The sequence below is a fragment of the Episyrphus balteatus genome, chromosome 2, assembly GCF_945859705.1.
Source record: "Episyrphus balteatus chromosome 2, idEpiBalt1.1, whole genome shotgun sequence".
Classification (NCBI taxonomy): Eukaryota; Metazoa; Arthropoda; class Insecta; order Diptera; family Syrphidae; genus Episyrphus; species Episyrphus balteatus.
In genome coordinates this window covers 11,403,178-11,417,845 of record NC_079135.1, presented here as the reverse complement: position 1 = coordinate 11,417,845, position 14,668 = coordinate 11,403,178, and the positions used below count along the sequence as shown (strand labels likewise).

The 14,668-nt window shown below is 28.5% G+C and overlaps 1 long non-coding RNA gene across 2 annotated transcripts in view; it reads right to left on the bottom strand.

Annotated features, from left to right (window-relative positions):
- Window positions 1-14,435, bottom strand: part of LOC129908176 (uncharacterized) — a 65,767-nt gene extending 51,332 nt beyond the window's left edge. For both annotated transcript variants that reach the window (XR_008771231.1, XR_008771230.1), the window contains exon 1: window positions 13,484-14,435. This is a non-coding gene — a long non-coding RNA (uncharacterized LOC129908176). The remainder of the gene's footprint in view (window positions 1-13,483) is intronic.
- Between the last annotated feature and the right edge of the window lie 233 nt (window positions 14,436-14,668).

Below are 14,668 nucleotides of genomic sequence, written 5' to 3'. Positions count from 1 at the left end.
TATCTAAAGGATGGTAAACTATTCTGATTCATATGAAGAGCATAAAAAAGTCTCACTGTAGCTTTTTACTTCACAAATCATATAAAAAGATACAACATGTAGTATCTATGGGATACCTCTTTTTCTACTACTATAACCAAGTTGAAAGATAAAAGACATAACAAAAAAAAAAAAAAAACTTCACTTCTGTGGTGTAATTGAAAGAAGATCGTTAGTGTCGAGATAAGCATTTTGATCGATGGTACTCTTTGGTCACCTTATAGTTCTTGAACTTCTTTCTGGGCCGCTGACTGCTTAGAATAGGTATACCTTTAGATAAAGTGAGTTGAGGGAGGTGATATCAAGCACACTATAGTGAAAAAAAAGGTGAAAGGAACCTCTATAGATATATGTATCTATGATGGAAAGAGGATCTAACCAAACATACCTGTAGTACCTAAACCAATGTTTCCTTTTGTTTTTTTTTTTTTTGTTGTTGTTACTTCTCTATTGCATTAGAATAAGGCATCAGGTCGCTTCTACATTGCATCGGTCCTTCTGTAGCAAAAACACATATCTTTCCTTTTTTCACAGTCATGAATGTTTGTTGTTTTATTATTTTGTTTTTTTTTTTTTTTTTTTTACTTGAATGTACCTATCTTTTTGTAGAAATAATGGTGATAAAGTTGTAAAGTTGTGATCATAAATTGCACTGGAAGAGTGTGCAAGGTGTATAGTTTTAGATGTCAGTTTCTTTTCTAATAAAATGAAGACAGAACTAAAAAAAAAAAAAATAACAAACAGAGAACAAAAACAAAAAATATTGAAAAAGACGTCTTTATAAATAGTGGCGCCACATCTGCAGGTGATTTTTCAACTTAAATTGGCTAAAAATAGGTATAATTGATTTTGAAAAAAAAAATTAAAAAAAAAATATAAAAGGAGACAGAGTTATGGGTGAATATACCTACAACTTTTTGTTTCTTCTGTTTTTAATTTGAATTTATTGACAAGGATGTGCAAGAGACATCTGAGACACCATATAAATAGAAATTGAAAAAAAGAAAGAGTTGTTATTAGGTTCAAAAATTTTATAATAAATTTTGACATTTTTGACAGATTTGGCAGGCTGGTTTATTGCCACGAAATAAAACACTTTTTATGATAAAGAAAAAAGAAAGATTTTTGAAGACAAATTTTGTTAATACCTTAAAACTTGAAACTGGTCAAATTTCTAAATTTTCATTTAATGATTTCATCAATTTTTAGTTCAACAACACTTAAAGTTAGACACTTGAAATTTGGTATGCTTATTTTTAGTACTATTTTCTTTAAAATATATTAATTTCATTTATCTATCTTTGTTTAAAGTTTTGTTAGAAGAGGTTCGAAAAATGCTCTAGGTATTGGTTAGTTGCAAAATTCTTTATTTATACAACAAGGCCAAGATTCCCATCAAAACATCAAATTTTTTAAGACTCCATCGATACATATTGATATTATTTGACTGTTTCCACAAGACTCATAAAAGTATTCAATAAACATTTTATCTCCAAAAATCTTTAGCGTTTCTCATAAAAATCAACAAATCAGGATTAAGCAGATCTTTTATGTATCCAAGATATTAGGTGTCATCTCTTACATCTTATCCAATTTCAGATCACCACTTACGTGCGTGGTACAAATCCCGTAGGCGTCTGATGGTCTTCCTTCAACATTTAATTTCCTTGACACATCTTCCTCTGATCCCAAAATAACTGTTAATCTCTTCGCTAACTTCTTTAGTCAATCCTATACCACAAATCCTAAAGAACCCGACCTCGAATACCACAAATTTCTTTCAGATAGTCCTCACACGTCTCTGTCTTCCGTTAACATTTGTCCCCTGACCGTCCTTGAAAAGTTAAACTCACTGAATGATGAATTTTCTCCTGGCCCCGATGGCATTCCATCAATATTACTTAAAAAATGCGCTACTGCACTCTGCGAACCCCTCACTAATCTTTTTCAACTCTCGCTTTCTCAGTCTGTCTTTCCTTCTCTTTGGAAAGAATCCTTTATTTTTCCAATTTTCAAAAAGGGCTGTAAGAAACAAATCTCAAATTATAGACCGATTGCTAAACTCTCCGCTATCCCCAAGCTTTTTGAATGTATAGTGTATGACTCCCTTTATTTCCACTCCAAATCAATTGTTTCTCCACTTCAACACGGCTTTTTAAAGGGAAGATCCACCACGACTAATCTTACTCAGTTCGTCTCCTCAACACTCATGGCAATGGAAAAAGGTTACGATGTTGATGTTATAACTACTGATTTCAGTAAAGCCTTGGACAAGATCAGTCACAAAATCATCTACACAAAGTTACAAGCCTACGGTTTTCCACCATCGTTCATCAAGTGGATCAAATCTTACCTCGAGAGCCGTATTTACAAGGTTGCTTTCAGAAACGAAGAGTCTGATCCGATCCTCGCCTCCTCTGGTGTTCCCCAGGGTAGCCATCTCGGTCCTCTTCTTTTTGTACTAGCCATTAATGACGTCAGTAGAATCTGTTCGTTCTCAGATCTTTCCATCTACGCAGACGACATTAAAATAATAAAAGTAATTACATCATCTCATGATTCTTTGCTGCTTCAACTAGACCTAAATTCTTTTCTTACCTGGTGTAGCAAAAACTTTCTTGAACTAAATGTTAATAAATGCCAATCCATGACCTTTTCGCGTAAACGCTCACCTTCTACTCCTCGAATCTATCACTTCCGTAATATACCTGTCCCTACCGTTTTCTCAATTTGTGATCTTGGGGTAACATGTGATAGAGAGTTAAATTTTCGCTGTCATATTGACAATATTATCGCGAAAGCAAATTCCACCCTCGGATTTATCAAACGATGGTCTAAAGAATTTTCTAACCCCCATGTTACCAAATCGCTTTATATCACGTACGTCAGACCTATCCTCGAATACGCTAGCCAGGTTTGGTCTCCCTTCCAAATCACTCAATCCCTTAGAATTGAAGCTGTGCAGAGGAGATTCCTCAGGTTCGCTTTGCGTAATTTACCTTGGTCCGACCCCTTTTCTTTACCCCCTTATGAAGACCGTTTGCAACTTATTAGCTTATACCCCCTTTCTGAACGTCGTCGTATCGCTGACATTATCTTCGTATATCAGCTTATCATTGGAGCGATAGATTCTCCGGCGTTACTTGAATTTATTAATATTAATACCAACCCACGAAACCTTAGAGCTGTCCCATTTTTCCGCCTCCCTATTCACCGCACTAACTACGGCCATTTTAATCCAATGAGCAGAATGCTTCGGCTTGCCAATGCAGTACAAGATATTTTCGATTTTTCCCTTAGCTCCCCTTCTCTCAGGAGAAGACTATACAATTTACCTCCCATTCATCAATCTATATAATTAATTAATTTTTCAACTAGCGAGTATATTTTTTGTATACACTTATTTCAAAAATGTACATATTTCTTATACATTTATCTTTTTTTTTTTTTTCTTTTCTGCTTTTGTTTAATAATTATTAATTTGTAAATAATTACTTTGTAAATAGAATCTAAGTTATCCGCTTGCAATAAGCTAAATAAATAAATTACTCAAACTATAAAAATTACAACAAAACAACTCTGCTTCTTGATTGAAAGATCTCAAAAAGCCAGCAAACTAAAAATAAATTAAATAGCATGGTACACATTTCCGAAATAAATATAAAAACTTTTTATAACTATTAAATTGGTTTTCAACGTAAATTACACGCAATAAAACGAAAATAACGATTTTTTTTTTGAAAATCATCTAATTTACATGTAAATACTTTTTGACAGAGTTTGTTGACCATTTCGATAAATGTTACAATAAAAAAAAGAAAGGTTTTATCGTTGTTTTTGGAATGTTTATTTTTGGTTTATTTTTACTTCTTTTTGGATTTATCAGTTTTAACTAAATAAATAAAAATCATGATGTAAATGTTATAAAGGACTAACTACAGCCTCTGTTTTCTCAAAAGTAAGAACTGTGCACTTAGAACTCTAGAACCCTAAGGTCATGAAATTTTGACAATTTGGTTTTAATTAAGTTTTCTTTTCTTAAATTAGTTACATATTTTAATCGACCAATATTTATTTGAAAACAAATAATAATACCTAAATAAATTTATCGACATACATACATTTCCTTGTTCTCTTTATTCCACAATCAAAAATAAATATCGACTACCATTTCCAACCACATTATCACAATATACATATTTTAAAATGTCAAATGAATCATTCAAAAAGATAACGCCTATTTTTTTTATATAAAAAAGGATTAATCGACGCGCCACCATTCCAAATTTAGCAAAACCACTATATCCAATTTATTTATGTTTTTTTCATCACTCCGAAAAAAAAAATAAAAAAAAATAGAGAGATCATTAAATATAACTTATTTCAACAGGATTATTAAACAAAAAAAATATACACACCAAACAAATAGAATTATTTTTCACTCATTCAAAATCTGTCATCCTGACCTTTTTAATCGAAAAACAATGTCACAGAGAGCCTTTCAAAAATACATAAAAAAAATCAAAACACAATTAAAGCAAAAAAAAGCTCTCAATATAACCACAATATATTAAAAAAAAAATAAACCAACTCTCCCAAAATTGGTAATGCCTGCTGTTGCTGGTAGTTCTGTTGCCTTTCATCGAGAATTTAAACAAACGCCATTTGAATAAATAAAAAAATTTATATATACAATCCACAAATAGTATTGCAAAAAAAAAAAAAAAATCCAGTTAAAAAAAAAAATACTAAATTAAAAAAAAAATTAATATATAAATAACAAAACATAAAATAAGAATTTAAATGGTGACTTTTATTAAGTTGCAGATACAAATTTGTATCTGGTTTCGTTGTTCTTGTTTGCTGTCGTCGTTTGTTGCCCATTTATATTTAATTCTATGTCACATTAAGTGAGTTCTGAGTGTGTCGCTTGATTAAAATATAAAGTCCCCAAACAAAATGGTCAGACGATATAATTCCCGTTCACTTTGTATCATTATTTTATTTTTTTTTGATTTTTCAATTTTTCACAGTGATGTTGTTTTTGTTGTTGTTTTTTTTTTTTTTTATTATATGGCTTGTTGGTGGTTAAGCTTTATTTTTTAATAAAGCCAAGTGCGGACACAGGCACATATTGTATCTATAGATACAACAACTACATCGTGTATAGATTAAATTGCATTCACACATTTGCAAAAAAAAAATGAAAAAAAAAATCAGTGGTAAATATATGGCAGCAGTGGCGGAGAGAAAAAAGGGTATCCGGGGGATGCAGAAGTATCTGTATATCGCGAGAATATTGGGTCGCGAGGCAATCGCAACAAAAAAAAACTTCACTTTTCAACCAACATACATCTAAAAAGCGAGAGAGAATAATAAAAATTGAAAAAAAAAAAAAAAAAATGAACGCGATTGTAAAAGTCAGGCCGCGCAAAAATATATAAAATGCCATGCATTTTATTTATTTGCTCGAAAAGGGGGATTGTTTGTGTTATTATTTGATTTTTTTTTTATACTTTTACTTGCCCTGTTCCCAGAGACCCTTCGATATAGCAGCAGCAGCTTCTGGTAGAGATACAAAGTGTATCGCTCTTTGAATTGTTACTTCTGCTCTGTTTGATGATGATGATGATGATGGAGCAAAAGAGTGCCCCATACAGAAGCAGCAGCAGTTTTGTATAGCAAAACTATAGTATTGCTGGCATTTAATATAAAAATCTCTTCCAACAACATCACAAACGTTAATATAGACAATTCACTGTTATTGCTTTGGGTTTGAGAATGCCGTCTTTTTTTTCTATTTTTTTTTTTGCAGAGTTTTGGGTTTAAAAAAAAAGGTTCAACTCGAGCTGGAGATGAGTTCGCCTAGGTATATGTTGCGGAACGGAGTAAATTGCATAGTCAACATAAAAATACATTGTGCAGACTCAAAAAAAAAAAAAAAAATAGATATTATATCTACAATATGTATCTGAACAATGCATTTAGACATAGCAGCAGCAGCAGTAGCAGTAGAAAAAGCAACAGCACACATCCCCCAGCATGTACCTTGCATATTAATCACAATTGTGAAACTTGCTTGAATAGATTGATAATAAAATTGCTAGTTTGCATTAGAGTTTGCTTTTGTGTTTTTTTTTTCTCTGCAATTTTTAGTTTTATATTCAGTTTGCGCTGCCAGTTTTTTGTTTTTTTTTTCTATTTTATTATTTTTTATATTTTTTTTTATAATAAAAAGTCAGTACCTTTTATAAACTTGTTGACTTTCGCATTTTCTCTCTTGTGTTCTTTAATCTTTTTTTTTTATTTTTTTTTTTTAATATTGTAGGTACTTCTCATTTTTATTGCATTCCTTGAGGTATTCGAGAGGCATCTTTTTATAAAAAAAAAACAACAGTCAGTTTGAAAAAAGGGTGTTGTATTTGAACGGAATATAGAATGATAAGCCCTACCTTAAATGCATTCGAATATCTCTCTGTACTTCCTATCTTTGTTTTTTTTTTTGTATAAAGGTGGAACACCAAGATATCACTACCTTCCTTAAATTCATTAAAAAGATTTAACATTTTTTTGAATACAAATATTCATCATTCAATTTGTAGGTATGTATATGACTTAATCAAAATGTTTCTATTGAGATACAACACAATCAAAAGCAGTAGGGAGGCTTGGGAGGGTATTTAGAGGGCGACCTCTTAACAATGACTGTTAAGCTTAATGACAGCATTAAAAAAAAACCTTGACAGATACATTTATGGAAAGCAGTTCTATGTTTTTTTGTTCATTTGGAAAGTGTTTTTCTGTATATAGTTTTTTTTGTCATGGTTCTAACCCGTATAGATAGTTTGGTAGTGTTTAACATAGGTATATACATATACAAACAAAGTTTTTTTTTTTAATTTTTTTGTGATGACTATTTGATGCATGAACGAGCTTAAAAGTTGAATACACTAAGGTGTGTGCGTTTTTTTTAATTTTTTTATAAGGGGTAATTTTGTTTTATTATTATTATTTTTTTTTTTTAAATTTTATTTCTCTATTTAAAGTTTTTTTTTTGTAGAAGAACTTTTCAGATAATTGTATTCGTTGTGCATTTTAAATGTCATCAATTAGATATACCTACAGAGAGAGGTTAACTAGCAAACTGGAAATATCTAGCTTTGAGGAAGATTTTAGTGAGATTTGAATTGTTGGTTTGAGTCTTTCTGTTTGTCTCAGGGTGAATGCATGCGGTTTTTTTTTTCATATTTATCGCTAAACTTGATAACAATTCTGGAAAACATTTGTTTTCCAATTTTTAAATCGGTCATATTGTATCACATAATTTCCAACTTTTTTGTTTGCAGTTTTTTATTTATTTATTTAGTTAATTGGTAATTAAAGTAATCCATTTGCAAACAAACCCTTTTGCAAATCACTCAAATTTAGAAAAGATAGCAGAAGAAACAAAGAACGAAAATTCAAACTGAAACGGTCACTGTGGTGTATGTGTAACTTTTTTTTGTAAAATTAGCTAATACCATTGTAAAACCCTTCCACACCTAAGTATAACCTCAGATATTGGAACTATACGCAATACTTATGAAAAATAACATTCTGCTTGTTAAAATATTTTAAAAAAATTAAATTCTTGAGTTCTTTGGTAAAAAACTTAGATTTAAGCGAGATTTATAATAAGCTGATTCGTTATTGAAAGCTTGAATGAGCATATTTTACAACTTCAAATTTTAAACTCTAAATTTCATTGCGGGACCTGTCATTTTTGTACTTTTTACTTCATGTTAAATTAAGCATTCGTAAAAAATCTTTTTCATAAAAAGTTACAAATTATAATTTTGAATAATAATAACAACCCAATGATGATTTTGGTGTATAAAAAAAGATCAAAACTTTCTGTCTATAAAATTGAACAATAAGGTCCCTACATAAAACTAACACTTTCGAAGTGAAAAATTACAAAAAAAAACACTACTACTTCAACTTTTAATATTTTGGTTTCGGATCAAAATTTTCTTGGTTTCCCGAAAACCCACTTTAAATTTTCAAAAATTCAAATTTCAATGCTAAAGTAGGTACTTTAAAACTAAATAAGGAATTAGAAAAGTAAATCAAGTCTATTTTAAATACAACTTACGATTCGAAATAAGAAAAGTTGAGATAATTGGGATATCTTACCTGGAAAGAAAAGAAAGAAAAAAATTCATTAGAAATTTGATTAAAATTTTCAGATTGAAAAGCAATAAAAATTGTTATTAATAGTAATAAAATGAACAAGCTTTGTGTTCTACGTAAAACATATTTAAATATAAACTAATGGAAGGATCTGAGGGCACCAGCCAATGATCGTATAGTTTTGAAAAGTCTCCTTGAAAAATTTCGAAATTATGTAACTCAAACAGACTGATTTTTTGGAATAATTTTCATTCTAAACGAATCACCTTGTACTATTGACTACATTGTATTAAGTGATTCGTTATGATACATTTCTCCATCTAGTAGATTTCTATAAATAAATCTACTCTTGCAACAATCGTGGGCGAATATATAATTTTCACAATTTAATTTGCACAAAAAAAAAATAAATAATTCACTTGAAATATAATTTTACTTGAAAATACATACTCTTACAAATAATTCTCTCTCAATAAATAACCATACTAATTCTGTCATTTCATATTACAATTATTATGATCTGAATGAAAAACTGCAGCAAAAATAAGACAAAAAAAAATTGATCTATCATCCAAAATATCCTCATTTCCTGCACAGCACAAAACGAAGATCACCGCAAAAAGCACAAACTCACCTCGAGCATCATCATCATCATATAGTATTTATATGAGCCCAAGGACATTGCAATTCGGTCATAAATATTCCATTATGCAAGTCACTACACAAGTCACAATAATAATTCTTTATGCATTTCCCTAAGTCTCATCTTATAATATAAGATCTCTCTTTTCCTTTTCATACAATAAATTATCATATTTCTGTCATCGCTTTACGCAATTTTCAAAACTAATTTCCCACCAGATTTAATTTAACGCTAAATTTTTAAAAAAATACATTCATACTGTATAAATGTGGACATAGACAATTGTGTATGTGTGTATTTTATAATTAAAAATAATTTTCCATTGCCAATATACCTACTAGCATTTTGCATACATTTATATATATAAAAAAAAAAACACAAATTTTAAATATATGCATAGAATTATGCATTCATATTGCTATTGCTATGGCTATTGCATATGGCATTGCATTAATGCCACTGCACTTTCAAATTTTGAAAGATTAATAATATTAATTTATTTTCGTGTGACATTAATATTGGATATTTATTTTGAGTTTCACTACTCTTGGCATTTTGGCACAGAAAAAAAAAAAAAATATTTGAAATAAAATTCACAATCAGAATATTGCACATTCACAATAGAGCGAGGGGATATTATATTAGATTTATATAAAAATAAAATAATATTAATCTGACACGTGTTTGGATATTTTATTGCTTGTTTCTTATGAAATAAATATTATGAAAAAATTGTATTTCGAAGAAACTAAATTACCCAAAATCTTTTAATTCAGTTTGATTTAGCTTGAAATCCAAAGTTTAACTACTTTTTAATATTTCCGCTTTTTTCATGCATTTATCTATTTTTTTTTTATTTTTTTTTTTTATGAATATAATTTAAATTTTATGTCATTTTAATTTGATTTCTTATCATTTTTTTCTCTCTTATGAAACTTTTATTCCTTTGAAATAAATACAAAATATATATGCTAATTAAATACGTGTGAGAACAAGAAATATAATTTTTTTAGAGAAAATAAAATTTTTGATTTGTATCAATTTGTTATTCGAAACAAAGAAAAAATCTGAATTTATTATTTAATATTTTATAACCAAGGAGATTAAGTCCTATATAATTCTAATGACATCTTTTAAAGAAGAGATAAGTTTGGTAATAAAAAAAGAAATTATGATGAACTGAATATTTTAAAAATTTTATTTGATCTTTCTTTAACTTTTTCTTTACTTTTTTGGTAGAGAAAACAAAAATACATTTATCAAATTATTAAATTCCTTACTTAAGACCACAATCATAAACAAAATGATTTATAGGAATTTGAAAGCTTTTAGACAAAAAATTTTGATTTTATTAAAAAGAAATATTATTTTGAAGAACAAAAGAAAAATTTTGATAGCAATCAGAAAATTTTTCATAATTTTATTCACAATCATATGTAATTAAAACTGACATAGAATTTTTTTTATAAAAAAAGATCTATACAACAAAATTGCTGTTTTAAACACATTTATATTTTCAGAAATATTACAACTTGTAGATTTGCCGACGGCTATTATTTTCGCTGATATTTTATACTAGATGCAGTATAAGAAACATACAAATTACGATTCATTTTTGACGATTACCAAGAACTTATTATTGAATCACTATTGATCTCACAAGATCTATGTTATACTAGACTAATGAAATGCACTTTGGTCAAAACCACGAATTATAGATACTATCGCTGAATGTAGAAATATTGCAGTTTCCATAAGAGTTAATATTCTTACAACATGCAACAGAAATTGGAACGAATTCTGAAATCCAACATTTTTCTCTGACTTGTACCTACTTGAATTGTATCGGAAAGCTTAGGTTATGACCTAAATTTACGAAACTTAAAAAATCGCTTCTTTGATATTGAACAATTAACTTGCATAGCTTTGTCTATTTAATTTACAATTAATAAAGTAATAGTCTACTGAAAAACTGCCTAATCTATTGCTAGAAAATCACATTTTTGTAGACATAAGAGTTTTTTAATACAAAAACTTTAGCAAAGTTATTACGAAACTAAAAATTAAAGAACTGTAGATTGACTATTTCTTATTTCCTGACTTTGTAGAATTTTAAATTGTTTGTAATAATTTAATGACTTTGTAGAATTTTAAATTGTTTGTAATAATTTAATGATGAATATAATCAAAAGGCACTTTATAATCTGTCTTGTGTTTTATGGTTTATTGATCAATGATCACGGAACAGACTTAAATCAACTGCAGGATTTTCTATTTTTAAACATTTATAGTAATAACTTTTATAATTGTTTGCCGTTTAAACACGTCTTTAAAAGTTATGAATATAATTTTTTGGAAAACTAAAAACTGCAAATAATTCTTTATGCTTTTTTTTCAATACTTTGAAAGTAAGTATTTTATTAAGCTGTGAAGGTTTAGATATTAAGATATTTTTATTTAAATACATTTCGATGAAAATGTAGAAGGTTCTAACAAAAAATTTGAGAAATAAAGTCAATTTGAATACTGTCTCAAGAAATATATCTTAAAATCTATTTATTCTTAAGAAAAATAACCGTGAACAAAGTAATTTCACGGATTTTACGCAATGATGATTTCCTCGTTTTGAGTTGGAGTTTTCACGATTTAGGGTCATAATTTTTATGAGCCGAAATTCCGTTCCCAAATCTCTTTAGGTATAGGTACCATGATATAGTATTTTAAAATTCTTTAAATCTAAAATTCTTTATTTTAAAATCTTCTGAAAATTCTGTTAATGGAAAAAGAATAATAGTTTTAGCTGTGCGCACTTTTGTCATACTTTTGTTTTTTTTTTTTTCATTTACATAATTTTGGAATACAGAGTTTTAAAAATTAGAAGAAATGGAATAGCACAATTATGGATTTGCAGAATTTTGAAATACAGAAACAACCCGTTACTTTTTGCTCGTTTTTCAATACGGTATTATTAGAGGCCTGCCTTTGGCTATGAAAATTAATTTCGTTTGATAGTTTCTATGAGAATGGAAAGTTACTTCTTTTGAAGAACGAACTTTTGATTTAGTTTAAAATATAATACGAAATAACGTTTCAAAAACGTTTAAAAAAAAATTGCTTAAATTTAAGAAATCAATAGTTAACAGAAGTTTTAATACATACTACAATTGCTAAAGAAAACAACAGATAAGTTATTATAACTTAACAAAATAGTTTTTTAAAGGACATGACCTGGCAACAAGATAAAAAAGAAACGAATTCTTGGACTATTGGAAGGCCATTATTGACTATCAAAAACAAACCAAAAAAGATAGATACAAGATATATTTAATTTTGTTGAATTTCACAATTTTCAGAATTTTTTTAGTCTATAGTTTACCTAAATTTTTAATATCTTTTAATTCATGTTTTTATTTTTTGTATAATATATAAAGAAGAAAATTTTTGTAGTCAATGTTGAATAATTAAAAAACGTGTTCTTCTATTGCTTCCACGTGTTATCTGATTCCATAAACCTATCTGGGAGTAATTTAATATACACTAATTATTCAAAAACTTTTCTGCGCATACGCATGGCGATGCAACAATTCGCGTATATTTTTATATTTTTTTTTTGTGAAACTGATTGCTTATAAATTGAACAAAAAGTTCAAAAACAACACTAACATGTAGTTACTTTATCACCGAAAATTTTACGAAATCGTTGAAATTTTGAAAAAAGTCAGTTGAACACGTTGACAGAAAAAATTCTGTGCAGTTACTTTCGTTATTTTTCGTATTTATTGAAATTTGTTAAAATTATATATGTAGCTAAATCATCAATATTCTAAAACTTTTAAAAATATTCCAAATATATTAAATAATTATTATTTAATCCTTTTTTAAGAGTTCATTGTATTAAGCTACTTCACTTCAAAAATATCTAAATCAACTTCATATTAAATAATTAGTGACACATGCTATGACCAATTTAATTTTTTTTTCTTCTTCCTATATAAACCCATTGCTAATTTTGTTCCCCTTAACTCTTTCTAATTCTCAATCTAATAGCAATTTGTCTCCAAAGAAATAAAAAAAAAATAGTCGGTGTATGAAAAAAAAAATATTGCATGGTAACACAACATTTTAATTTAAACTCGCTCTCTTTCGCTTATCGGGCATAAGGTATTTTTTTTTTTTTTGTATTCTTGTTCTTGTATTTTTATTTTTAAAACGAATATACCCACCAGCAAAAATAAATTTGAAAAAAAAAAAAACTAAAAGAAAATTACACTAAATTGGCTTCAATTATTGTATTAATTTTTTGGGTTGGTTAGTTTCGGCATTTTTCCGTCAATTCTTTTTTTTGTTTTAATTTTATTTTCAAGGAACCTAATATAAGAGCCAGCCATTTCGTGTGCGCCTTTTTCGCTTATCCTATTAACGCCCTCCTTTGGCTTTAATTCATTTTTGAAGAGAATTGAAAAAAAAAATACAAAAAAGGATATGAGTGTAGGTAAAACGAACATTTCAGAACATGAAGTCACTAAGGATATTAGTAGTAATGGGGTTTGAGAAATTTGGGAAAATAGTTTAAAAAAAAATTAGGTACAAATTTTTAAGGAAAAAAAAAAAAATAAATAAAATCTTTACCTATTTGAATTTGTTTTTGTGGTTTTTAACTTTTCTTGGGTCGATTTAAGTTTTATCCCATTTTATGTGTGTTGCATATTTTTAGGAACAAAAAAATGATTTTTTCACTGTCACTGTGTCAATTTTTATTTTTAAATCGCACATTTTTTTGTATATTACTTTTTTTTTAATTTTTTATTACATAAACCAAAAAAATAGAATTAAATTATTTTTTGTTATAAAATCCACACTCTTGTCACATAAGTTAGTTTATTTTTTTTTTCTAATAGTTTTGTCATTTTGTAAATTTTTTTATCGCGTGGTAAGATTTTTTTAGAATTTGCGAAAATCTTGTAAAAAATAACCCGCCGCACACAACGAGCATTTAAAAGCGAATGCGATCTTAACTAAAGTTACTCTTTAGACAGAGCTTAGTCTTATAAGCACTTTTGAATCGGGGGGATACAAAAAAAAATCACTTTTTTTTTTTTTTAAGTTTTTTTTTATTATTTTATTTTTTCTACAGAGTATCTAAAGTGGAAAAAATACACCACCACACTTTATGAATCTCACACACTGGTTTTATACTATTACTTATGCCGCATGCAAAAAAAAATTAGTATCGCAAAATTATGGTTAAAAAAAAAAAAACCACCAACAGCAGCAGCAGTACAGAGAAGTATAAAGATACGAACAGCGAAATAGGCAGAAAAAAATGATATAAATTGAAATTTTCTCGTATCGGTTAGATACACTTTTAAACTGAGTGCGAGTACTGTTTCCTTGAACGTTCGTTTGTTGCTGCTGCTGGCTGCTGTTGCTTGCTGTACGGTTTACTTGATAAGTAAAGTACTTCGCTGCTGTTTATAGTAGTTGCTGCTGCCGCGACGGCAGTTGCGATTCTGGCTTTAGATGAAATTTTGCACGAATCGTGAACCCAAAAATGAGGTTGTTTTTCAAAAAAAAAAAAAAAAAAAAAGTGGCAGCAAATATACCTTTTTGCATGGATCCATCCACATCCACTTTGTACAAAGTTAATATTACACTCTCCATTCTATACAACACTCTCCCGTACCACAAACTTACGGTACGACGGAATGAGTATATCTCTGGAAGGAGATGATGATGATGCGAGACGATGATGGTGGTGGTGTGGTAGTTAAAGTGTGGTGTGTGGTTTTTACTTGGGGTAGCGATATATTTCCA